This window comes from Pinus tabuliformis, chromosome 5_2 (genome assembly GCF_031772625.1).
Source record: "Pinus tabuliformis cultivar Carrire ecotype Pingquan chromosome 5_2, CPIR1, whole genome shotgun sequence".
Classification (NCBI taxonomy): Eukaryota; Viridiplantae; Streptophyta; class Pinopsida; order Pinales; family Pinaceae; genus Pinus; species Pinus tabuliformis.
In genome coordinates, this window is record NC_142306.1 from 612,357,061 (window position 1) to 612,383,422 (window position 26,362).

A 26,362-nucleotide genomic window follows, 5' to 3' on the forward strand; every position below is an offset into this window, starting at 1 on the left:
ATTTTACAGTATGTGTCTAGAATTGGGTTTGATTGATGATATATTGTGCAACGTAGGTATTATTCAGTAGTTATATATATATATAGATATTTTTTCTTCAGAAAGTTTGGGTACATACGTGAATTAGTTTTCGGGTAGTTACGTATCAATTCTGCAGTATGGATAGATCTATATGTGGGTATGCTTCTTGAAAAGTGCATACATACGCAAAAGTGTCTTATATGGGATGCGTACCTATGACAAGTTTTTGTTGAATATTATGTCTGATCAATATTGTTGTGTTTGATGTTTTCTGTTGATGAAGTCTTTCATGATGATCTGTGTTTGACAATGCTGATTGAGGTTGAACTGATTATATTATAAAATGTTTAATTGTAATGATGCGGCTATGAGATGATTTGTATTTGTCTCAAAGATATATGACAAGGTCAATATGTGTTTAAGTGATTGATTTTGGTATTGCAGTGATTCAGTTTCATGGTTTAGCATTTTGATATTTTTATGCAGGTTATCTAAAGAGAAAGAACGTATATATGCAAGTATTGTAGTGGCAGGATTTGGATTATATGATGAACAGTAGGTGGTCTGACATTCTCATGAAGAATATACAGTAAACTGAAATGATTTAGCTACTTTGGTTGTTTGATGATTTGGTGATTAAATTAGTTTAGTGATTTGATACAAGTGTTGGTTTCAGTATCATTGTCTGATATTTGGAATAGATCTAGTTTGAAATATTCTGAAAAGTGATCCACGAAAAACAAAATATAAGGGGTTGTATCTCCCTTCTAGTAGAAGATAGAAAATGAGAGAAGGTTCTAGCCTTCTATAGGTGGGTTCCTGTGTACTGGTTTGAGTATGCGCTAGTACAAGCATTTTAAGAAATTTCTCTTTATAATAAAGGAAGAAGACAAAGACGACAACAACGATGGTTTTTTCCCACATTGGGTTTCCACCTAAAAATCCTGGTGTTCATGTGTTGCTTGTGTGTGATGACTTATTATGTTCTTAATGCACATGATTACTATTTAATTAATGTTTAATGAAGTACTGATATACTAGTTCAAGTTAAATATATGATGAATTAACTGAAATATTTAGTGAAATGGATATACGCTACTTGTCTTCATCATAGTCACGTACATATGCAAGTTTGCTTCATAATAGTCGTGTACATAAATCTGAATAAGAAAAGAAAAGTTTAAGTAGTTTAAAACACTAATTCACCCCCCCCCCCCCCCCCCACACCTCTCAGCATTTTTATAACAATTGGTATTAGAGCAAGTCCTTTTCAAGAAGCTTGATCACTTGAAGGAATATTCATCAAGGTGAGCAACCAAGAAGGATCAACATCTATCAGGCCACCATTATTCAATGGATCTCTGGTTTTCTAGAAAGTCAGAACTAGAGATTACTTAGATTCACCTGGAGAAGATATTTGGGGAATCATTGAAGGAAACTAACGATATCCATCCTATATTCCCACAAATGAAGCATAAAAGAAAAAATATAAGACCAATGCAAAAGTTGTCAATGCTTTATTAGGAAGCTTCGTAGAACCAAAATTTGTCAAATTCATGCAACTGAATACTACGAAGGCTATATGGGACAAGATCATCCAAATTTATGAAGGTCACACTAAGGTAAAAAGTGCCAAAGTTCAAACTTTTAGAATTCAATATGAAACTCTCAAAATGCATAATGATGAAAGTATTGCAAGATTATTTCTTAGGGTAGATGAGATCATGAATTCTATGAGAACTCTTGGTGATGAAATAAAATAATCATCACTGGTTGATAAAATCTTAAGATCTCTAACTCCAAAATTTTATTCGAAAGTCTTTGCCATTGAAGAAATATAGGATTTGAAGAATCTTACTATTGAACAACTTCATGGCATTTTAACAACCTATGAAATGAGAAAAGTGGGCCCCTAAGATATCATAGAAGCTACATTCAAATATAATTCTAAAGGAAAAGAAAAGGAGGAGCTCAAGGAATCAGGTTATGTATCAAATGAAGAAGAGGCAAATTTCGTAAAGAAACTCCAAGTAGGTACTGGCAGATTTAGAGGTAAGCTTCCTTTCAAATGTTTTGCTTGTGGAAGAGTTGGTCATTATGCTGCTAAATTCCCTTATAGAGAAAACCATGAGAAAGGAAAGGATTCTACAAAAATGAAGGTTAGAAGAAGGTTCAAAAACAAGAGAAGCTTCTACACACATGAAGATAGTGATGGTCTTTCAAATGGAGAAGAAGGTGAGTCTGATCAAGAATATCAACTACTTATGGAACTTGAAGATAAATGTATTGATGAATATGATGATGTTTTTATGGATTCCTTCGAAGAAAAGCATAATCTAATAGGAGAAATTACTTAGCCTAATCATTTTTAGAAGAATCTAAATTAACAGAAGATGCTCTAAAGAAACAAATTCTAGAAAAGGAGAGGCATAATGAAAAGTTAGAACTAGAAGTTGTAAGTCTAAGGAAGGAACTTGAACAAGAAAGAAAGTATAAACCTTAGATTTTCTAAAGGATCTGAGACCTTAGAATATAAAAATACAACTCTCTCCTCTTATAAAAACAGGTCTCAGATACAGTGGAGAATCATCAAATACTATAAAATCTTCTCAAACATGTACAAGTTGCTATCTCAAGGCAGTAAAAGGAGCGCGGTCAACAAAATTTCAGCGTTCATTAAAGGAGTAAGGGATCAAATGTTTCTTAGGTAAATCATCCTTATCACAATCAAAGGGAAAGCTACAAAATAAGGTATTAAACTCCCAGGAACTTTTACTTTAATGGTTAATGCTTCACTTGTCACAATTTTGGTCATAAGGCTGCTTAGTGTGTTGTTTATAAAACTACCATGAATAGAGAAGTAAGAAAACAAAAGAATGAGATTGCGCTAAAGAAATACTCTTACAATACCTTCTCACCTCTTCAAGAAGAATATGAATGTTCCTTTTGCAATAAATTTTGGCATAGAGAAGCTGAGTGCAAAATAAAAATATGATCTACTCTTCAGAATGAACAAAAAGCAACAACATCTAAGATATGGAAAAATAAAACCATAGAATCTGAGAATTGTAGTTTAGCTTTATATGCAGGAGATTAAGACAATTTGTGGTACATTGATGGTGGATGTTCAAAACACACAACAGGTGATAAAGAAAAGTTGACGTCCTTTAATGAAACAAAGAAAGAAAAGAATGTAACATTTGGAAATAATTCACCTGCTGCTATCAAAGGAAAAAGGAACTGTTTTGCTGAAAGAAATAGTTAAAGATGGAAATGCTTTGTTTTTTGATGTATTAAAACATAATTTACTGAGTGTTAGTCATATGTGTGGGAATGAGGTGGTTTTCAGATCAAAGAATTGTGTGGTACGAAATCTCGATATAGGTAAAATCATAATAAAGGGAACGAGAACTCTAGGTAATGTCTATGTCTTGGAAGGTGGTTTAGAACATTTTTACTTGAGAAAATCATAAGAAAGTTGGCTCTGGCACAGAAGTTTGGGACATTTAAGCTTCAATCAACTACATAAGTGAAACATAATGGGAGTAGTTCACGACTTACCTAACATCTATCTACCATAAAGTGCCATATCTAAATCATGTCAATTCAGTAAGCAAACTAGGGTGCAATTTAATGCCAAATAAGGTACTTCAAGTAAGCCACTTGAACTTATTCATACTTATTTATGTGGCCCTCTGAGAAAGAAGTCTCCTTGGGGGAAACAATACTTCATATTATTCATTGATGATTTTACTCGCATGTGTTGTATTGGCTTATTAAAAATTACAGATGAAGCATTTAATAAATTTAAAGTTATCAAATCTCTAGTAGAAAATGAGTTAGATTCGAAAATCAAATGTCTTAGATCTGATAGAGAAGGAGAATTTATATTAGATTCGTTTTTTGACTTTTGTGAATAAATGGCATCAATATGTAGTTTTCCATAGCTAAAACTCCTCAACAAAATAGAGTGGCAGAAAGAATGAATAGAACAATCCAACAAATGGCATGTGTCAGGCTTGATGAGTCTAGAACACCTCATACCTTATGGGTGGAAGAAATACATACAACACTAAATATTCTCAACAAAGCTTATATTCAGGTAAATAGTGACAAAACTCCTCATGAACTATGGTTTGGTAAACCTCCAACTGTTAAGCATTTTAGAGTTTTTGGAAGAAAATGTTACAGAAAAAATAATGATGATAAACATGGAAAGTTTGAAGCTAAAACTGATGAATGAATTCTCCTTGGATACTCCTCTAGAAGAAAAGTATATAAATGATAAAATAAAAGACTTCAAAATATTGTTGAATGCATTGATTTTGTGATTGATGAAGCATCCATAGGTACAAAAAGGAAGCACCAGTAGATGACGAATATACTCCTACAACAAGCCAAAATAATGTTGGAGAAGGAATCAATGAAGCATCAAAAGAAGGAATTGACAATACAGAAGCATCAGAAAAGACTCCATCAAGGTATGATTAGAAAAATCATCCATAATCTCAAATTCTAAATGATAAGGAATCAGGAGTAAAAACTAGAGGAACTCTTGTTGGAACTTATAGTTACCTAGCCTTACTATCCACAATTGAACCAATTAATGTAAATCAAGATAGGAAAGATGAATGTTGGGTTAAGGCTATGGATGAAGAACTTGACCAAATAGAAAAGAACCATACATGGGAATTAGTACCAAGACCTCATGATAAAAATCTTATTGGGACATAATGGGTATTCAATAACAAAGTAAATGAAAATGGAGAGGTAATTAGAAATAAAGAAAGACTTGTATACAAAGGCTATGTGCATCAAGAAGGGATAGACTTTAAAGAAACATTCACACCTAGAGCCAGAATTAAATACATACGAATGTTCCTTGTATTTTAAAGCTTCCATAACTTTAAAGTATATCAAATGAATGTTAACTCTGCATTTCTGAATGGGGATCTAGAAGAAGAAGTTTATATTGAACAACCCGAAGGGTTCATTCTAGGAAATGATAAAAACATTGTTTACAAACTCAAGAAGGAATTATATGGGCTAAAAAAATCTCCTCGTGCATGATATTATCACCTTGATAAGTATATTCAACAACAAGATTTCACTAAGGGATCTACAGATAGAAATCTATATATAAAAATGAATGATGGTAAACTTTTAATAGTTGTTGTTTATGTATATGACATCATATTTGGAAGCAATGAATATTCTATGAGTCAAATTTTTGCCTCAGTTATGCAGCAATAATTTTAAATGTCATTACTTGGTGAACTAACATACTTTCTTGGTCTTCAAGTTCAGCAAGCAAAGAATGGTATCTTTCTCTCACAAACTAAGTACCTCAAGCAAATTTTAAAGAAGTATGGAATGGAAGACTGCAAACCTGTATGCACACCAATGGTAACAGGTTGTAACCTTAGTTCACATGATGATTCTCCCTCAGTAAATCAACCAGAATACAAATCTATGATCAGGAGCTTACTCTATCTTACAGGCACAAGACCAGACATAGTGCATGTAGTTGGGATTGTTAGACGATTTGAAGCAAATCCTAAAGAAACTCATCTCTATGCAATCAAGAGAATATTCAGTTACCTATAATGCACTCAAGATTATGGTCTAAGGTATCCCAAACATACAATTTTTTCTTTTCATGCTTACATAAATGTAGATTGGGCAGGTAATGTTGATGATTGGAAAAAGTACTAATGGAGGAGCATTCTATTTGGGACCCCGCTTCGTATCATGGTTCAACAAAAAAAAGCTCCATTTATTTATCTACTACTGAAGACGAATATGATTTTGTTGCATATTGATGTACTCAAATTCTATGGATGATGCAAACATTACACGATATTCAAATCTCTTGTCCTCAACCTATACCTATTTTGTGTGATAATACTAGTGCCATCTGTATTTTTAAAATTTTTATCATGCACTAAAAAATAAAGCATATTGCAATAAAATATCACTTTCTAAGAGAAAAGGTACATAAAAAAAGGTCAAAATGGAGTATGTTCCCTCAAAGGAACAAGTTGCAAATATATTTACAAAGCCTCTTCCATGTGATTCCTTTGAATATCTGAGACTTAAACAAGTAGTGATCTATAATTTATCACTACATTAATTATTCTAATAGATCTGGGGAAATACATATGGTGTATTGATGATGTCTCCCATGATTGTTTTGATGTTAATTTTACTTATATTACTGACAGTACATCTAATGTAGTAACAATGAACATGTGCAGACATTACAGGCTCAGGGGGAGTTGTAGTTATGAAAAATTCAACATTTTTCCTTTTGTATGTGGATATTACGAAGGGCAGTGGCGTATATACACGAATTATGATCTAGAATGTCACGTATGTTTATCTATGTGGAAGAAACAAGGGGACAGACTCAGGAAACAACTCTTACATGCTTAAGACAATTATTATTTGGCATTCTGGTCCTAATATTAATTGGTGATGCATAAAATTTCATGGGGAATCGTGCTTCTAATAGTACATTGCTTGCATTATGATTTGTTTAGCATTATGGATAGGTATATATGATGGATGATGTTGCTAAGGACACATATGTTGCTAAAGTGGTTGTTGTCACACTTAATGCCTATGGTGGAGATTATATATGGTGTATGATAGTTGTTGATGACTAGCATGGTTTTATTGAGGTGTTTTGTTTTGGTTATAAATTCCATATTTGTCTCTTGGTGTAAAGGTCATGTAAAGACCTATGTTGTAAATCATTCTAAAATTAATATGTAGATTATCGTGGTCAAGTCATGGGCATGTGTTGTAATGTTGAGTCAAATATGTAACCCCACTGTGATGGGTGATCAATGTTGGCATGAGTCATTGGTGATAAGAAAGGTCATGTCTGGAAAAATCATAGAGTCATGTACTCCTTTGTATATATTCATAAACTTTAGCATGTGCTTAGGGGAGCATGGTCAACATTCAATTTTCATACTCAAAAGATCAGATCTACAGTGCTCATGTCAACAAAGGGAGAGAAACCTTCATTCAACATTGGTCAGCTCTTTTCCCTTGATGTCAAAGGGGGAGATAAGTTTGGTGTTTGGAGAATGCTTGGTGACTTGTTATATCTACAGATGTGTTTACAGGTATCTACAAGTGGTGGTGACCAAACACCAATGTGGTTGCCATCAAGTCCAAAGGGGGAGATTGCTGGCATTATGACACATATGTTGTCCTTGATGAAAACCTACTTAATAAAGATCCCGACATGATGGTAGTAGGATGAGTATTCAGGCCATTACAAATGTGATAGAAAGATTGGACAAAGGAATATTGATTCAAAGACAAAGGAATGATAAAGATGAAGTTTGAGGAAATATACACGGGTTATGTGAAGAAAAGCTACGTACATACACACGTTTGGTGATAAAAAGTCGTGCACAGTTTCTGCACCATATTATTCTCAATACCAACAGTCTTTACCATGGTATTGGTCCATAGTAATGAGTGCAACAATAGATATTTGATCCCATCAAAGAATACCATCGACATAACTATAGAAGTTGCCTAAGGTATTGGCTAAGGCCTAAGATATATAAGGAGATGGAGATCAAAGTGATAAGTGTGCATGATATGGGTTATTGATGAATTATTTGATCTAAAATAAGTGTGCACCCAGGAGTGTGATGATGGATCAGATCTTATAGATCTGAAATGACTACACATTGAATAATCTTCTTATGGGTTGATAGATTTGTGATGATGATGTTATGATGTGTGTCTTTTACAGTATGTGTTGAGATTTAGGTTTGATTGATGATCTATTATGCAACGAAGGTATTATTCAGTAGTTATAGATATATACACATTTTTCCTTCAGAAATTTTGCGTACATATGTGGATCAGTTTTTGGGTAGTCGCATATCCATTCTGCAGTATGGATAGATCTGTACGTGGGTATGCTTCTTGAAAGGTTCATACATATGCGGAAGTGTCTTATAAGGGACACATACATATGCCAACGCTTTAATGAATATGATGTCTGATCAGTCTCGTTGTGTTTGATGTTGTTTGTCGATGAATTCTTCCATGGTGATATATGTTTGACAGTGTTGATTGAGGTTGAACTAATTATATTATGAAATGTTTAATTGTAATGATGTTGCTATGAGATGATCTATATTTGGCTCAAAGATCTGTGACAAGGTCAATATGTGTTTATGTGATTGATTTCAGTACTGTAGTGATTCAGTTTCAAGGTTCAGTGTTTTGAGATCTGTACACAGGTTATCTGAAGAGAAAGCATATATATACACAGGTATGTCTCATAATAATATCATATATATTCTGACATAAGTTTGACTAGGGTTTGCAGTGGCAGAATCTAGTTTTTGTGATGAACAATAGGTGGTCTAAAATTCCGATGAATAATATAGAATAAATTGAAATGATCTTGCTCCTTTGGTTGTTTGATGATTTGGTGATTAAGTTAGTTCAATGATTTGATACAAGTGTTGGTTTCAGTATTGTTGTCCGATATTTGCAATGTATCCAGATTGAAATATTTTGGAAAGTGATCCACAAAGAACAGAGGATAAGGGGGTTGTAGCTCCCTTTTAGTAGAAGATGGAAAACGAGAGAAGGTTGTAGCCTTTTGTACGTGGGTGTTGTGTATTGGTATGAGTCTGTGCCAGTACAAGTATTGTAAGAAATTTCTCTTTATAATAAAATAAGAAGACAATGACGACAACTGTAGGTTTTAACCCTGTACACAAATTACCTGCATACGAATTCTAAAACGCAAAAAATAAACAATGTGAGAGCATAACACATAAAACACATATACAGAGATTTCCCTTGGATCCCAAAACCAGGACTACCAGCTTGATTTTTCATTATGTTCCTTTCAATGTTACAATACATATTTATACATGTCAAAGCATCCAATACCATGGACCGAAAACCATTACGTCCAAAACCATGGACTGAGAACCATCTCGTCCAAAACAAACATGTGTGAAAATCATGCACAAAACCATAAGTGGGTCTGCCCAACCTAACATAGGGTCCAAAACCAAAATTTTCCAAGGCAATGCCATAAAGTGGGGTTACGGGTACACCTCAAACCCCCTGTGACCTCCCCCCTCTAACCCTCGGTTAACGACGTGGGCTAGTCATGGAAAGCATATAACACAACCAAACATTCTCCCACTTGTTGTTTTCTTTCCATAGTGGGCCACAAGAGAGCTTGGTCATTTATCTAGCCCTAAAACGCCCATTGTATCTCTACACCAAGAGAACTTCTCAGAGTTCATAGATTTTGCCAATGCATCTACAGTGTTCTTCAAAGTGTCCACCTTTACCAGCAACACCTTTTTGTCTTCTATCATATCCCTCACAATGTGATACTGAACATCAATGTGCTTTGTCTTTGAATGATATGCAAGGTTCTTTGCTAAGAACATTGCACTTTGGCTATCACAGTCTATCCTTATAGTTCCCTGTACTAACCCCATAATTGAACACAATATCTGCAACCAAACTGCTTCCTTGCTTGCATGAGTGACCGCCATGTATTCTGCCTCTGTAGTTGATAGTGACACTACAGATTGTTTCTTACTCATCTAATTGACTGCACCTCCAAATAGGTTAAACACATACCCACTTGTAGATCTTCTCTGATCCAAATCTCCAACCCAATCTACATCAACAAAGCCATGAATATCGAACACTCTGTCAAATCCTGGTCTTCCTTGGTAGCACAAACCATAATCACTAGTGCCATGCAAATACCTGAAAACCCGCTTCACTATTGTCTAGTGCTCCTTCCCTGGTTTTGACATAAACCTGCTCAATACTCCCACTGCATGTGCAATGTCTGGCCTAGTACAGACCATTGCATATATTAGGCTGCCGTCTACACTTGCATATGGAACACGGGACATGTCCTCTTCCTCTTCTTGTGTCTTGGGACACTGTTCAGTAGATAACCTCACACCTACAGGAATAGGAACCTTCACCAGTTTACTATCCTGCATATTAAACCTCTGTAGTATTGTCTTGACATACTTCCTCTGGTTTAACCAGAGCTTCCTCTTTGCTCAATCTCTTTTAATTTCCATGCCCAAAATATAGTTTGCAGCACCAATATCTTTCATGTCGAATTTGGAGGACAATTGGGTCTTCAAATCCTGGATAATTTCTTTGTCATTTCCAACCAGCAACATATCATCCACATACAAGACCAGATAAATAACTTGGTCACCAATTAATTTAAAATACACACAGTGATCTGCTTTGCTTGTGGTGAAACCAAGTCCCCGTATAAATGTATCAAATTTCTAATACCACATCCTTGGTGACTGTTTTAACCCATATAGAGACTTCTTTAACTTGCATACCAGTTCTTTCTTACTATTCACCGAAAAGCCTTTAGGTTGCTTCATGTAGATCTCCTCTTCCATATCCCTGTGAGGAAATGATGTCTTCACATCCATCTGTTCTACCTCAAAATCAAAAGCAGCAGCAACATATAAAAGTAATCTAATAAAAGTTACCTTGGAAACAGGAGAAAAAATATCACCATAATCAATTCCCGGCACCTGGGAATAACCTTTTGCTACCAAATGAGCTTTGTATTTCTCCACTTTTCCTTTTGCATTTGTCTTCTTTTGAACACCCATTTGCTGCCAATGGGTTTCCTTCCAGCTGGCAACTCCACTAGATCCCAAACCTCATTTTTGTGCAAAGATGCCATTTCATCAACATGGCCTCTTTCCAGAGTTTTCCATCCTCTGTATCTACTACTTCCTTCACAGTTCTGGGATCATCAACAGTAATAAATAAAGAAAAATTTGAACAGAAAGCAAATGGACTATACCTTTCCGGCTGCCTTCTTTCTCTAATTTATCTTCTCACACCTGGAGTTTGTGGCTCTTCATCTTCTGATTCCTCCTCTGTTGTAGAGTCTGATTCTTCCTCCTTTAGCTCAAACTCTATCTTTTCAGGTTCCTTTGGTTAGACTTCATGTTTAATAACATATTTCACCTCTCTAAACGCCACATCTTGGTTGTACACAACCTTCCTTGTTACTGGGTTCCAAAGCTTATAACCCTTTAAACCATCCTTATACCCAATAAAGATACACTTTTCAGATTTAGCATCCAACTTGGTTCTTTTCTACTTTGGAACATGTACATATGCATCACATCCAAATACCCTCAAATGTGAAAGATAGGGTTTCTTACCAGTCCATACCTCTTATGTAGTTTTATCCTCCAACGTTGATGAAGGTGATCTGTTGAATACGTAACATGTTGTCTCCACTGCCTCTACCCAGAATTCCTGTCCTAACCCGACACCACTGAGCATGCTTCTTGCCCTTTCCATCAACTTCTTGTTCATTCTTTCTGCAACTCCATTTTGCTGAGGTGTATATGGATTAGTCTTCTGCCATGTTATACCACACTTCTTATATAACTCTTTAAATTCCTTACTACAAAACTCTCCACCGTTATCTATTCTTAGCACCTTTATCTTCTTCTCTGTCTGGTTTTCCACCAGAGCCTTAAATTCTTTAAACCTATCAAAGACTTCATATTTCTTCTTAAGGAAATATATCCATGTATTCCTTGAGAAGTCATCTATAAATGATACATAGTACACAGACTTACCTAGTGATGGAACCTTAACAGGTCCAAACACATCACCGTGCACAAGATCTAATATATGTTTCACCCTCTTACCACCAGAGGGGAAACTCACCCGATTTTGCTTCTTGTATACACAATTTTCACAGAAATCAAAATCCAGAGAGATATTACTCATACCTTCTACCATACCTTTACCATGAAGTATTTGAAGTCCCTTCTCTCCAATATGTCCAAGGCTTTGATGCCACAACATGGTCTTCTCTCCAGAGACCACTAGATTATTTGCTCCACTTTCAGGAACCACAGAACTGTTGCACCCATCAATAACAATGCTACCTTGTAGCTTGTACAGAGTTCCAATCTGAACTCCCCGCATCAATACCAATTCTCCCTGAACCATTTTGCAGGTATCCTTCTCGAACACTGTTTTTACACTTGCATCATCCAGCTTGCTTACAAAAATCAAATTTATGGCTAATGCAGGAATATGCAGAACACCTGGAAGTGTTCTAAGCCTTCCACCTTGCAACTTCAATTTTACTTTTCCGCGACCAACGATTCTAGCCTTCCTATCATCCCCCAAGAAGACATCACCACCATCATATTTCTCATACTCGCAGAACTGATGAGCCCCAAAAATGGGTAACTTATTGGGCTCATTTTTCGCACTATTCTTCATCAATCCACCATTTTTCATAGATTATGCATGTTTTTTTAGGATGTTTATGTTATTTGAACGAATAAGGGTGGTCACTTTACCAAGGAGGCTAATACGTGGTTATTTCAGGTTTTTTGGACAAATTTTGGAGCAAAGCCAAGCAATTATGAGCAAGGTGACATCCAAGCAAGAGGAAGCAAGGGTGAGGATTCGTAGGGAGGTTATCTATTGCATTAAATGGCCCTTCCTCGAAATCTCCACCCTCAACTCGGAGCTCAGCAGGCCACCAAAACGAATCCTAAAGGCAGTCAAGCAGCCTTGTGAAGAGTGACTGTTTACTGGCAGCTTGAACAGCCGAGTCCCTTGAGTTAAGGAGGGCTGCTAGGACCCTTGTAGTGTATAAATAGGAAGGCCTGGGCCTTCGTAGTTTAGTTTTGGAACTATTGGGTTTGCACTATAGTGCTATCATTATCTCAGCTCGTTTTTTTGTAGCTATTGTTGTGTAACTTTCTTGTGACATGATTATTTTTGAGGAATGAAGAGCAGCTTTTCTTGGCATCAGTTCTGAGTTCTCTTTAGGAGCCTGTAGCTCTTGGGGTTGGGCCCAACCCAAGTGCCAAGGCTTCCTTTATGTATTGTTATTTGTTTTTTTATGTCTTTGCAAACTAATTTATGTTAAGTAGATTAAAATCTTGCTGATTATTTAGGTCATTGTTGATGATTAGAAAGGATTTTGATGTTCAGATTGAGTTGATAGGTTATTAACAGGGAAGAGCTTCAAAAAAGGCCATCAAGCACCTCTGATTTCACCTCTCCCTCAATTGGATCAGGAGCTGGGATCAAGGTGACCTTGCTGCCACCAAAAACACTGTCTTTGCTTTGCCATGAAATCATTAGTGTTCGATTTTTATTTGCAGAAGTTGGTTACATGTTCAGATTCTTGATTTCTTCGTTTCATAGTTAGTATACATGGTTTCATTGCAAATAAACATCTGTTCATTCTCTTTACTGTTAGCTAGATCAGATTAGGTTAACGTAACTAGGTCTCTGATTTTCCAAGTCTTCATTGGTTCAGTTGAAGAAACAACTTGCAGAGCACCTGTACCACTTCTCTATCTGCCCATACTCCATCAATCCCATCTGCTCCATCCCCTAACGCGGATTCTTGCCTCACATTTGCCATTTGCTCACATAACCCTAATTTTTGTGCAACATTGCTTCACTCTTCCTTGAACAAATCCAGCCATCTTCATCTCTCCTCAATTCCATCCACCAAGTCCTGGACCTCCTCACACCCTTATCCTACCTCCATACTCACTCCTTCACCTTTCTCTCTCCATCCACCCTCCAAAACGCCATTTCTGAACATCCTGTAGAAAATATAAAACATCCTGTAGAACCCCTGCAGACTTCCTGTAGAAGCTCACGAATGTGGTTTCTTGATAGCCAAACTTTGTGAAACTCTCTGGAAGGGTGCTAGGGACCCCTTAGGCCCTCTTTGAACCTTCCCAACTACCTGCAAGCATTTCCTCTCGCCAATCCACCTCTACACAGTCACAAACCAGTTAAAAGCACATGCATGATAATTCTGACAACTTATTCAAAAATACAAAAAGATGTTTTTTCCAAATGTTACTGTAGAAGTAGCTTACACACATGCATTTTACCTTCCTAGAAGTCAATGGCATCTCTTTCAGTAGCTTGCATCCTCTTTCTTGCATCAGTAGGGCTAGCTGGTAAAATTAGGGTTTTCTAGGGTTTGCGTTTCCTTTCAGCTTTCTAGTTTCTTTATGCAAGTAGATTAGCCTTCTTTGAGTTAGCTTTCATCCATCAGTTAAAAAGCTTCTTCGAAGAGCTCATAGAAGTTGGCTTAAGCTCCTAGTGGACTTGTGCCAACTGACCAAGTGACAGCTGCGGCAAGATCTAGTACTTGTGCATACAGCACTGTCGCTTCCAAGTTTGTTACGAACTACCGGGTTGATAAGAGTAAAGAAGGGAGTCCCAGGCGTTGCAGCATTGTTGCTGCAATACTGGAGCCGACCATCTTTTTGGTGCCATTTCCAGGGAAGTGTCAGAGTATTTGTGATTGCTACTTTTCTTCTATTTTTCTACTCCAACCTTTTGCTAAGTAGTTTATTTCAGTTCCATTCTGCAATTTCATTTCTGCAAAAGTAAATTAGACATTTCCTGCTTTCATAGATTAGCCTTTCAATTCCGCAATTTCAACTCTGCAAGCGTAGTCTAACATTTCATTCCTGCAATTTGATTTTAGCAAAATAGATTAGTCCTTTCCTGCTTTCATTTCAATTCTGCAAGATAGATTTTAGTTAGTTGCAATTCCATCTGTTTCAGTTTTGCAGGTACAAGCAGAAAAAAAACAAAAGCAACCAAAAATCTTTTCATGCCTTGTAGGAACAGAGATAATACCGGAAAATTCCTACCCAACACCCCCACTACTTCATTGAGTCACCCTTCTCTCTTCTTTGGTGGCAGTGACCCAGAAGAACCTATAGGTGAACCTCCTGAGATATACAAAGATCCTATAATAGAAGAAGAGCAAGAAAACATTCCTTTTGAGACCATGGCTGAAAACAAAAATGGTAGAGAAGATGATGAGAGAATAGAAGGTACCTTCCCCATCCGAGAGACCAACGGGGACATGAAGATGAAAAACATAAGTCCCTCAGCCTTACCTCATTTCCATGGATTGACCACTAAAGACCCTGATACCTTCCTGTTTGAGTTTGTTGTCCTTTGCCGAACTTATGACTATGCTGAGGACGAGCAAAAGTTGAAGCTCTTTCCTTCTACCCTCAAGGATGCAGCACTCCACTGGTTCATGGGGTTACCTGGAAACAGTATCACCACTTGGGCTCAAATGCAGCAAGCCTTTAACAACAAATACCGGGACTACTGTAGGTCCAAGGAAACAAAGGGAGAGATCTTCTGGATGACCATGGGAAATGACGAACCCTTAGAAGACTACGAGGAAAGGTTCCAACTTAGTTATAAACGGGCCAGGTGCACACTTGACCCTGAATCTCTGAATTTGGTTCTGCTTCGAGGAGTCCCTGAAGACCTTCTAGATACCCTTAACATGCTAGCTAGAGGAGACATCTACTAACTACCTTATGAGGACATAAATACTGTGTTTAGAAACCATTCTAGGGCAGCCCAGAAAAGAGGTAGGGGGAATGCACTTTTAGCTATTACCACCTTCTCCAAGCATGAGTTTTCTAATCAGATGGAAGACCTCAAAAGTGAGATGAGACAGACCATTTCCATGCAACTTGATACTTTCCGAATCCAACAAAAGAAAGAGGAAGTTGAGAGGGCTTTGGACATTTTTTGTCCCAGATGTACGAGGAAGCACCCTAAGAATGAGTGTCCATTGCACTCAGTAGAGGTATGTTTCGTTTGTGAGGAAAACCACCCCATAAACCAATGCCCAAGCTTACCTGGATTTAAAGCCATGTACCAAGGGACTGAGGCAACCACTGAACCTCTCTACTTCCTCAACCAAAGGAGGCCGCATGGGCCCAGACCTTACCAACAGGGGATGCAAGGGACATCCCAAGCTTATTATAGCCCCAACCAATCTGCTCACATACCTTCTTGGGGTCCCCCTGCTCATCCTTCCTAGTCCGCACCTCCTTCGTGGTCTTATCCATCTCAATACCATACTCAACCCACTGCTCATTCGTTTCACTCACATGTCCAGCCACAACCTTAGTGGAATGCACCTCAACTGGGGTGGAGGCCCCAATACAACTCTCCTCCTGCCATTCTGCCTCCACCACCGGCTCAGCCACAACCATTACCTCCTGCTCCTCCAAGACAACCCCATATGCCTGCTCAACTGAACCCGAACCCCAACAACCAACAAGTCCAACAGGTATACACTGGGGAGACAACATGCTCTACCTATGCTGTGGAGATCCAGGAGATCAACCTGCAATCTGGGAAGACCCTTCTAGATCGCCAACCTCCTCCCCTAGAGGACGAAGAATAGAAACAGGAAAGTGAACCCAAAGCCATTCCACCCTTTCCTGAGCGACTAACAGTAACCACGCAACCGAACCCAGAGGAGACTGAACTTCTGGGAGAACTTAAACAGTTGTGTGTGAAAAAACCACTTCTCCAGGCCATAAAAGATGTACCAATATACAACAAATTGATTAAGGAGAAGTGTTTCAGGCACCCAGGCAGGTGAAAGAGAGATGCCTCAACTATCAATGTCATAGGACAACTATCCGATCTAATGTTGGGGCAAGTAATCTGTCCAAAGTATTTGGACACTGGGAGTCCTGTAATTGATGTCCACATCAATGGCACCATTATCCCCCATACCTTGATTGATCTAGGGGCTGCCATTAATGTGATGACCAGGGACACCATGCTTAAACTCAACCTTCATAGTTCCTTAAGGAAGACCTCGACAGTCCTGCAGTTAGCAGATCGCTCCACCGTGACTCCCAAAGGGATTGTGGAAGATGTCTTGGTCTCTGTTGACTCTTGGGAATACCCTGCGGACTTCTTGGTCCTTCAGCCAAAGGCAAAGCTCACTGGATACCCCCTCATTTTGTGAAGGCCTTGGTTAGCCACTGCAGATTCTTACATCAGTTGTCGAGCTAAAAGCATGACCATCAAGAATGGGCCTATGTCCAAGCAGCTAGTCCTATACCCTCCTGCCCAACCTCTGCTAGAACACGACTTACCACTCTGGTTGGAAGAGGGAGATGAGGATGAGGTCTACTCTGCACCATTGTGCACAGTAGAAACCACCAAGGGAGGGCCTCAAACCGAGGATGACTTGATTGAGAATTTGATTCAAAATCCACCTCCCAGTGCACTGTCCTTAGAAGAGTTGGTGGAGGGTACCCAAGCCAGCACTTTAGTTCTGTGTGACTGATCCGACCTATCCCAGAATTAAGAATGTGGAATTTGGCCGCGAAAGAACCTTAAAGATCAGCGCCTCCCTATCTCCCTCCTAGGAGAAGGCGCTGTGTAGCTTACTGAACAATCATCTGGATGCTTTCGCTTGGAGCTATAAGGAGATGAAAGGAGTCCATCCTTCGGTCTGTACCCATCACATTTACATTAAAGAAGATTGTAAACTAGTCAGGCAACCTCAGAGGAGAATGAACCCAGCCCTTAAAGACATTGTCAAAGAAGAATTGCAAAAATTTTGGATGTAGGATTCATCTACCCCATCTCCGATAGTGAGTGGGTTTCACCTCTAGTGCTTATGCCCAAGAAGAACGGGAAGTGGAGAATCTGTGTCTATTACTGAGAACTTAACAAAGCCACCAAGAAAGACCATTTCCCTTTGCCTTTCATAGATCAAGTGTTGGATGGACTGGTAGGGAAGAAGTTATTCTCTTTCCTAGATGGGTTTAGCGGGTATAATCAGATCCAAATCAGCCCAGAGGACCAAGATAAGACCACCTTCACTTGTCCATGGGGTACCTTTGCCTACCGAGTCCTTCCCTTTGGGCTATGCAACGCTCCTACCACTTTCCAGAGAGCAGTATTGAGCATATTTTCTGAGTTGGTCCACGATTCGGTAGAAATCTATATGGATGACTTTACTCCTTATGGGTCCAACTTCCAAGAAGCATTGACTAACCTGGGAAAAGTTCTAACCAAGTGCATTGAGATGAACCTATCCCTCAATCCTAAAAAATGTGAATTCCTGATGACTAAAAGGACCGTGCTAGGTCATAAAACTTCTCGGCAAGGATTACAGGTGGATCCTAACAAGATTGCTATCATCCAAAAGGTCCCAGCTCCTCAAAAGGTGAGAGATGTTTGGAGTTTCCTAGGCTTAGCAGGATATTATCGAAGATTCATTAAAGATTTCAGTAAGCTAGCCTCGCCATTGTTTGGCCTCTTAGGGAAATATGTTGAGTTTAAATAGACTGACGACTGTCAAGGGGATTTGGATGAGTTAAAAGATAAGCTGGTGTCCGCCCCGATCTTAAGAGGTCCAAACTGGGCCCTACCTTTCCACATCCACACTGATGCCTCGAACAAAGCCATAGGGGTAGCCTTAGGACAAGTTGAGGAGAAACTACCATTTTCCATATACTTTGTCAGCAAAAACCTGTCCAAAGTAGAAATGAACTATACTGTAACTGAGAAAGAGTTCCTGGCCGTAGTCCATTCCCTAAACAAGTTCAGGCACTACATCACTGGTTATCAAACATTTGTGCACATTGATCATGCTGCGATTAGATATTTAATGAATAAGCCTGATGTAAATGCTCGTATCATTAGATGGTTACTTTTGTTGCAACAATTTGATTTGACTATTGTCGACAAGCCAGGTAAGGAAAATGTTGTCGCTGACTTCTTGTCTAGATTGGATTTGCCTGTAGGTGAAGAAGGGATAGTGGATGACCAGATGCCTGATGAACACCTGTTTTCTATCTCAGTACTCTCTCCATGGTTTTCTGATATAGCAAATTACTTGGTCTCAGCACAGTTCCCTCCGCATCTATCCTCAAAGGAGAAGAGCAAAATTGTAAGGAAGAGTGCCCCATTCACTTGGATCGGGGAAAACCTGTTCAAACTTGGCCCAGATCAGATCTTGAGGTGTTGTGTTAGGAAGGAGGAAGTCTTTGACATCCTCTTAACTTGTCATGATGGACCTTGTGGAGGCCACTTTGCAGCAAAAAGGACTGCCTTCAAAATTCTATAGGCGGGCTACTATTGGCCTACTCTTCACCAAGATGTCAAAAGATACATCAGCCAGTGTGACCGATGTTAGAGGATGGGGAAACTGACTCCAAGGGATGAAATGCCTCTCCAACCTCAAGTGACCTTCGAGCCATTTGAGAAGTGGGGCATGGATTCTGTGGGTCCTATCAACCCTCCTTCAAAGCAAAGGTCTTACATCATTGTGTGCACCAACTATCTGAAAACGTGGGCAGAAACAAAGGCAATCAAAGTAGCAACAGAACAAAAGGTGGTTGAGCTTTTAAGGGAAAATATCTTCTACAAGTTTGGCTACCCAAGAGAGTTAGTCACCGATCAAGGAAGCCAGTTCACCTCCAACCTGATTGAAGACTTGCTCGCTCATCACAAGATCAAGCACAGGACTTCCACCCCATATCATCCTTAAGCAAATGGGCAGGTGGAAGTCACTAATAGAGCATTGGAAGGGATTTTGACTAAGGTGGTGAGCAGCAGCAGAAAGGATTGGGCAGATCGCCTGGTTGAGGCCACCTGGGCCTACAACACCACTTGGAAGACTACAACAGGTTTCACACCTTATGGGTTGGTCTATGGGAAGAAAGCTTTGCTGTCCATAGAGTTTGAGTACAATACATTGAGGGTGGCAACTCAGCTGGAATAGATCTCAGCCATGCTCAACGTGAAAGATTACTGCAGCTGAATGGATTAGATGAACAATGAATGCAGGCCCTCCTCCACTCAGAAGTAGTCCAACTTCAGAGGAAGATATGGCATGACCGGCACCTTAACGAAAAGCAATTCCAACTGGGAGATTGGGCGCTGCTATATGACTCAAGATACAAAGATTTCAAAGGGAAGTTGAGGACAAGATGGTTAGGACCATATACAGTGGAGAAATGCAACGACAATGGTTCAGTCCTCATTAGGACCATTAATGAAGAGGCCATCCCCATGCTTGTCAGTGGGCATCGATTGAAAATCTACAGGAAACCCCTTCCGAGGCAGGAGTTCATCGAAACTTTGGAAAAATCAGTGCTGGTCATGGAGCAGGGCTCTGTCTCTATTCCGCCCACACCTTGGTCATCAAAAAAAAAAAATAATAAGAAGAAGAGAATAAAAATATCCCTGGGTGAAAACCTCTTTGAGGCACCCAGGGCAGACAGTGAGGGTGAAAACCTCATGGAGGTGCCCCAGCGGTCTCTCAGAAAATAAAGAAATGAAATAAAAAAGATCCTTGGGTGAAAACCTCTCTGAGGTGCCCAGGGCAGATAGTGGGGGTGAAAACCTCATGGAGGCGCCCCTGCTGTCTCTCAAGAAAAAAGAAGGAAAAAAGAGAAAAAGAAAAAAGAAAGAAAAGAGAAAAAGAAACAGGTCTAATCTCTGTAAAATTATTGCAGGTTGCGAGGAATACATTGCAGATAAAGAAGGTCACGCAAAACGAGGACAGGGGTCCGTACCAGGATACAGGACCTCCTTATAGACACTCCCTCCATGGCCACTCACTTCTCCCAAGATTTGATCACATTCGGGTCGAGATTCCACCTCCTACAGGAAGTTCTGGGCTTTCTACAGGAAGTTTTGGGGCTTTCTACAGGAAGTTCTGCATTTCTATAAGAAACATCCTGTAGAGCCTTCGGGCAGGCCAAATTTGATTTTGGAAGGGGATTTGAAGCTTGGAGTCTATTGATTAGGCCTGCAACCACCCCTCTCTTCCATCCATCACTTGTTTCATCTCTTTCCACTGCCATTGCAACCATATGGTTATGTGTTCCTGCAGTCATGCAAGAAACACTGTTTTTCTCAGATTGATTTTTTTTTCCAAGTGACAAATCAAGCACACAAAGGCTCACACACTATACCTATCAAAGCTCCATCAGGACTCTTCATCAGCAAATAAAACCCTACTCGTTTAAGCCTGCATCCCAGGAGGAGAAGCAGCTACAAGATATCCTACAGGAATCCTGTAGCAGCTGATCCGTCTGGAGCACATACTCTGGAGCCAGTAGCAGCTGAAATCGACATAGGGGACATGTAAAACGCTCCGCTTGGACATGAACACATCCTTGACAGCTGAAACCAGACAAAACCTGTGCATGTAGCATTTACAACCAAAGGATTGGGTCCCAAAGCCGTGCATACCGCATCAACCAATGAAAGAAGGAGTTCTAGCACCTGTGCACGAAGCAACAGCGAGCGAAGCCATTGTTCCAAGTCCCGAAGCCTGCAAAACACGTCCACGGCCACACAGGTAAGTGTCTAACCTTATTCGTCAAATTTCATAGACTATATTCCGAAACTGCATGTCTTTGAAATGGTTCTGATTGAACGAATTCGGTGGCCAGTTCACTGGCCACCCACTATCAGTCGAATGGCTTCGTGGGATCTGAACTAGCTCGGTTACGTTCGAATTCACCACAGAGACATGTAGCCGACCCGTGGGAAGTGTCCAGTCGGGGAGAATCGGCGGGATTGGTAGTGGTGGCGGCAGTTAATGGCAAAGAAAAGGTAATGGCGGTCAGAGACACGCAAGGGAATGATGGTCGTGACATTGGCTAACGGATCGGCCTGGCCACCTCACCCCCTCACCATGAATTGCACCGTAATTCAAAAATTCTCAGCCAAAGAACTCACGTTAACCATTGTCATTTACACTTGCAACCGTTCTCAGCGAAGTACACATCCTCCTCCTCCGCAGTCAGTTAGCCCGAGCTTCTCGGCCTGTTTCAAAATTCTCCTGCATCCTAGGCTCGTTCAGAAGTACCGTAACATCCTCCAGAAGCCAGCAAAGCATTCTACAGGAAGGAGCTCTACAGGAAACATGGCATAGCCTCCCGGAGCAGAGAAACCTGGACTTTTTGCGTCGAAATTGGAGTTTCGAAGAGAGGTAGGCTCGAAAACACCCTTCCCATGCATGGTATATGTCAAAAACATGGTGAATTGAGCTGTCTTGAATTGGAGGGTTAGAGACAAGTCCGCTTGTGAGTCAAAATAAAAGTTTACTTGTGGTTGCATGAAATTTCTTCGTTGGTTTTGTGTCCAAGTTTTTCTCCACGGTTCCTGAAGAAAATTCCTCCTGTAGAAAAGTTAAAGCACTGTCAGGGCTAACCTGTGTAAGAAAAATGTGAATTTTACATGGTTATATGTATGCTAGGGGGTGGAAATTGAGCTCTGCACTCTGTCTAGGAAAACCAAAGTCTTCCTTCTGTACACAGACAGTCGAGTTTTTTAAAACCAGGGAACTGGTGCAAGGTTAAAACATAAAAACCTGAGGGATATTGTCTTCAAGTTCGAAGAAGGAAACCATAAAACAGCAAGTCCTTTCTGCTCAGAGCACAAAACAGAGCACTCTCACCATGCCAGGAGGGTTTATCAGAAAGGAACCCTTGAATTCCAGAAAATTGCGTGAAACTCTCGAGGTGGTGAACCTATTCACCCATGTCAATTGGATGACCTTTTGTGACAGAATTCAAGGTCATGACGATGAGGTAACAGAAGAGTTCTTAATGTCCCTGCAACCTAAATCAAAGACACTGGTCACTGTGAATTTCAGAGGGTTGACCCTAAAGCTTACCCCACAACTCATTACTCGAGTTACTAATCTGCCATTGGGGATACCCTGGAGCAAAGAGGAGAGGGCATTGGGCCAGAAAGGCAAGAAAGAATTCTTCCTACCAGAGGAACAATTTGCAGAAGACAAGAATGGGGTCCGGAGAGCCAGCCTACATCCTTTTTGGAGCGAAGTTAGCTTTCAGATTATGAAATACATTACCTGTGAGGGGCAATTCAGTATTGTTTACGACTATCACTTCCGGTTGCTGAGCGAACTCAGACATGTGATAGATTTACCTCCAGAACAAAAGTTAAGCATCCCCTATTTCCTCCTACAATCATTAATTGAGTGTGGCACAAAATTGAACGAAGGGACACCGGATCAGCTAGCCCATCATGGGCTTATCAAGCTTCTAGTGGAAGATGCCCTCCATACCTACACTGTCCCTCTCTCCTGGGAGATTTTCCGCAACATGTCCAAGGATGATGATATTCGAATTCTGGCCGAGGAACTCACTTCATCCAACAGTGAAGAAAGGGAACACATTGAGGCAGAAGAGAAAGCCAGTGGAAAAGAAACACAGGACAGACTGCCATAGGGATAACAAGAAGAGGAACGAGGAAAAGGCCAAGTTGCAAAGCCTAAAGCCGTGGGAGGAACAATGGCACAAACACCCAGGGAGAAGAGATTTCAGAGCAGGGGAGAGAGGACTGAAAAAGTCCAAACAAGTGAGGACACAACCAAGGCAACCACACCAAAATTAAAAGGGAAGACACCCCCAGCCAGGTAGACCGAAACAGTGAAAACAGTTTCTACAGGAAGCCAGAAAACATTCGACATAAGACTTTCTACAGGAAGCATGGAGACAGGGCAACAAAAGGAAAAATCACCTGAGGTTTTAGCCAGGGAGGCAACAGCTGTGCTGGCTACCCTAAGCACATCCCCAAAGCAAAAAGGGAAGCAAAAGAGGGAGCCTTCCATGTATTTTAAGGCAAGAAGGAGCTGCGGATAAAAATTGGCAGACCCCAGCCACTGTCAAAAGAGCCAATCACGATTTTAGACACCCCAGCTACAAAAAAGGAGAAGTCTCCCTCAAAAGCATCCATCACCTATGAATGGGGAAGCCCGAAGACATCCACCTGGAGAGAAAGAATGAAAATGTTGGACACAAAGGCCTCTCTACAGGACGCTGAGATTGTTCTATAGGAAACACTGGCTAGGCTAAAAGAGACCGAAGAAATGGAAGGAGAGGCAGCTAAATCACCACGGGAGGAAGAAAAGGTGGAGAACATTGTGGAACCTAGCCCCCAGCCCAGCTTGGGCTCCTACTATAACTTCTTAGAGGCCGGAAAGATCATTCCCCAAAAATTCACAGTGCCACTTTTCCTTGCACTAGAAGAAGAGAGAGTGAGGACCCACACTTGGATGAAGATCACTAACTCCAAAGGTGTGGTAGATATAGGTCCCTTGGAGGAACAACTCAAAGAGGCAAGAAAGGAATTGGTTATGGTATGGCATGTGGAGAGCAGCCAGCGGTCCAAGCTACAGGAAGAAAATGAGTTGCTTAAACAATAGCTACAGCTATAGGGACAGAACAAGGAAGACAGGCCTCACATCTTGGGAGAGCAACAGCAAGAGGAGGAGCCCACAACAGACAAAGAAACCCCTGATGAGCAGTAGAGAAGAGAAAGGCTGCAGGCTGAAATTGAGACACTAAATAGACAGCTACAGGAGAAGGAATTGCAAGCAGGCCAGGAGATACAGTCTCTGACACAATAGGTACAAGAAAAGGAGGCCCAACTGGCCTGCATGGCCAAGTGGGCGATGGAAGCTCTGCAGTGTAGGCAGCCTGCCAAATCATACGCCCTATACCTTAAGGATCAGTGGTTGCAGTTTCAGATCAACACCTTGGCCCAAAGGGGCATCACCCCATTTCAAAATTATCATCAATTTGTAGCTTTATGTGGCAGTAGTTCATCAGAGGACAAGGCCAAATTATTAGAGTTTTAGTTGCACAACTTCACCCTTCCCAACATGAATGCATGGGATCCCAACACTGTGATAGGAGATGTCCAACTTATGGCCATGGCCTCTTGGATGGATCATGAGGAAAAGAGAGCAACATAGGTCTGTAGTATTATGAGCAGAGAACTCAGTGAGCCACTAATGATCAGAGCAGAGCTAGATGACCCCTCAGCAGTGATAAGTGCCCACCAGCACTTGGCCAACAACCCTCAGGTTTTACCAGAATACATTAAGCAATAGGCTCAAGCTATTGCCCACTTTGAGGACATGGAGAGATTGTTGGGGGAAAGCTGCCTTCATGCCTGCACAAGGCGGTGGAACACCCTGCCTCACAGCTTGAAGATAAGAGAATACCAAGCTCCCACCAGGATGAGGGAGGCCTTGGCAAGGGTACCTTTGTACAAACAGTTGATGCAAAATCTACAGACCAATTGGATTGGCCTGAAATTCAGTCCTCCTTTGCTTTTGGGATTGCTAGAAGGAGTTAAGGAAGAGGAGGAAAACAGACAGTGGGAGGAGGTGGAAAGGAAAGCAGGATTCCATGATCGGGAAGAAGATATCACCGCGGAGGCTTGGGACGTGAGGGAGGCGGTCAAAGCTATAAAGGATGATGAGCTAGATTAGTTGCTCAGAGGATGAGCAACCCATTTAGCAGGGGGGCGATGATGAGCCCCAAAAATGGGTAGCTTATTGGGCTCATTTTGCCTACTGTTCTTCATCAATCCACCATTTTTCATAGATTATGCATGTTTTTTGAGTATGTTTATGTTATTTGAACGAATAAGGGTGGTCACTTTACCAAGGAGGCTAATACGTGGTTATTTTAGGTTTTTTGGACAAATTTTGGAGCAAAGGAGGGCAATTATGAGCTAGGTGACAACCAAGCATGAGGAAGCAAGGGTGAGGATTCGTAGGAAGGTTGTCTCTTGCATTAAATGGCCCTTCCTCGAAATCTCCACCCTCAACTCGAAGCTTAGCAGGCCACCAAAACGAATCCTAAAGGCAGCCGAGCGCTTTGTGAAGAGTGACTATTTACTGGTAGTTTGAACAACCGAGTCCCTTGATTTAAGCAGGGCTGCTAGGACCCTCGTAGTGTATAAATAGGAAGGCCTCAGCCTTTGTAGTTTACTTTTGTAACTGTTGGGTTTGCACTATAGTGCTATCATTATCTCAACTCATTTTTTTGTAGCTACTACTGTATAACTTTCTTGTGACATGATTATTTTTTAGGAATGAAGAGCAGCTTTGCTTGGCATCAGTTTTGAGTTCTCTTTAGGAGCCTGTAGCTCTTGGGGTTGGGCCCAACCCAAGTGCCAAGGCTTCCTTTATGTATTGTTATTTGTTTTTTTTTATGTCTTTACAATCTAATTTCTGTTAATTAGATTAAAATCTTGTTGATTATTTAGGTCATTGTTGATGATTAGAAAGGATTTTGATGTTCAGATTGAGTTGATAGGTTATTAACAGGGAAGTGCTTCAGAAAAAGGCCATCAAGCACCTTTGATTTCACCTCTCCCTCAGGGGGATCAGGAGCTGGGATCAAGGTGACCTTTCTACCACCAAAAACATTGTCTTTGCTTTGCCATGCAATCATTAGTGTTCAATTTTTATTTGCAGAAGTTGGTTACATGTTCAAAATCTTGATTTCTTCGTTGCATAGTTAGTATACATGGTTTCATTGCAAATAAACTTCTGTTCATTCTCTTTATTGTTAGCTAGATCAGATTAGGTTAACGTAACTAGGTCTCTGATTTTCCAAGTCTTCGT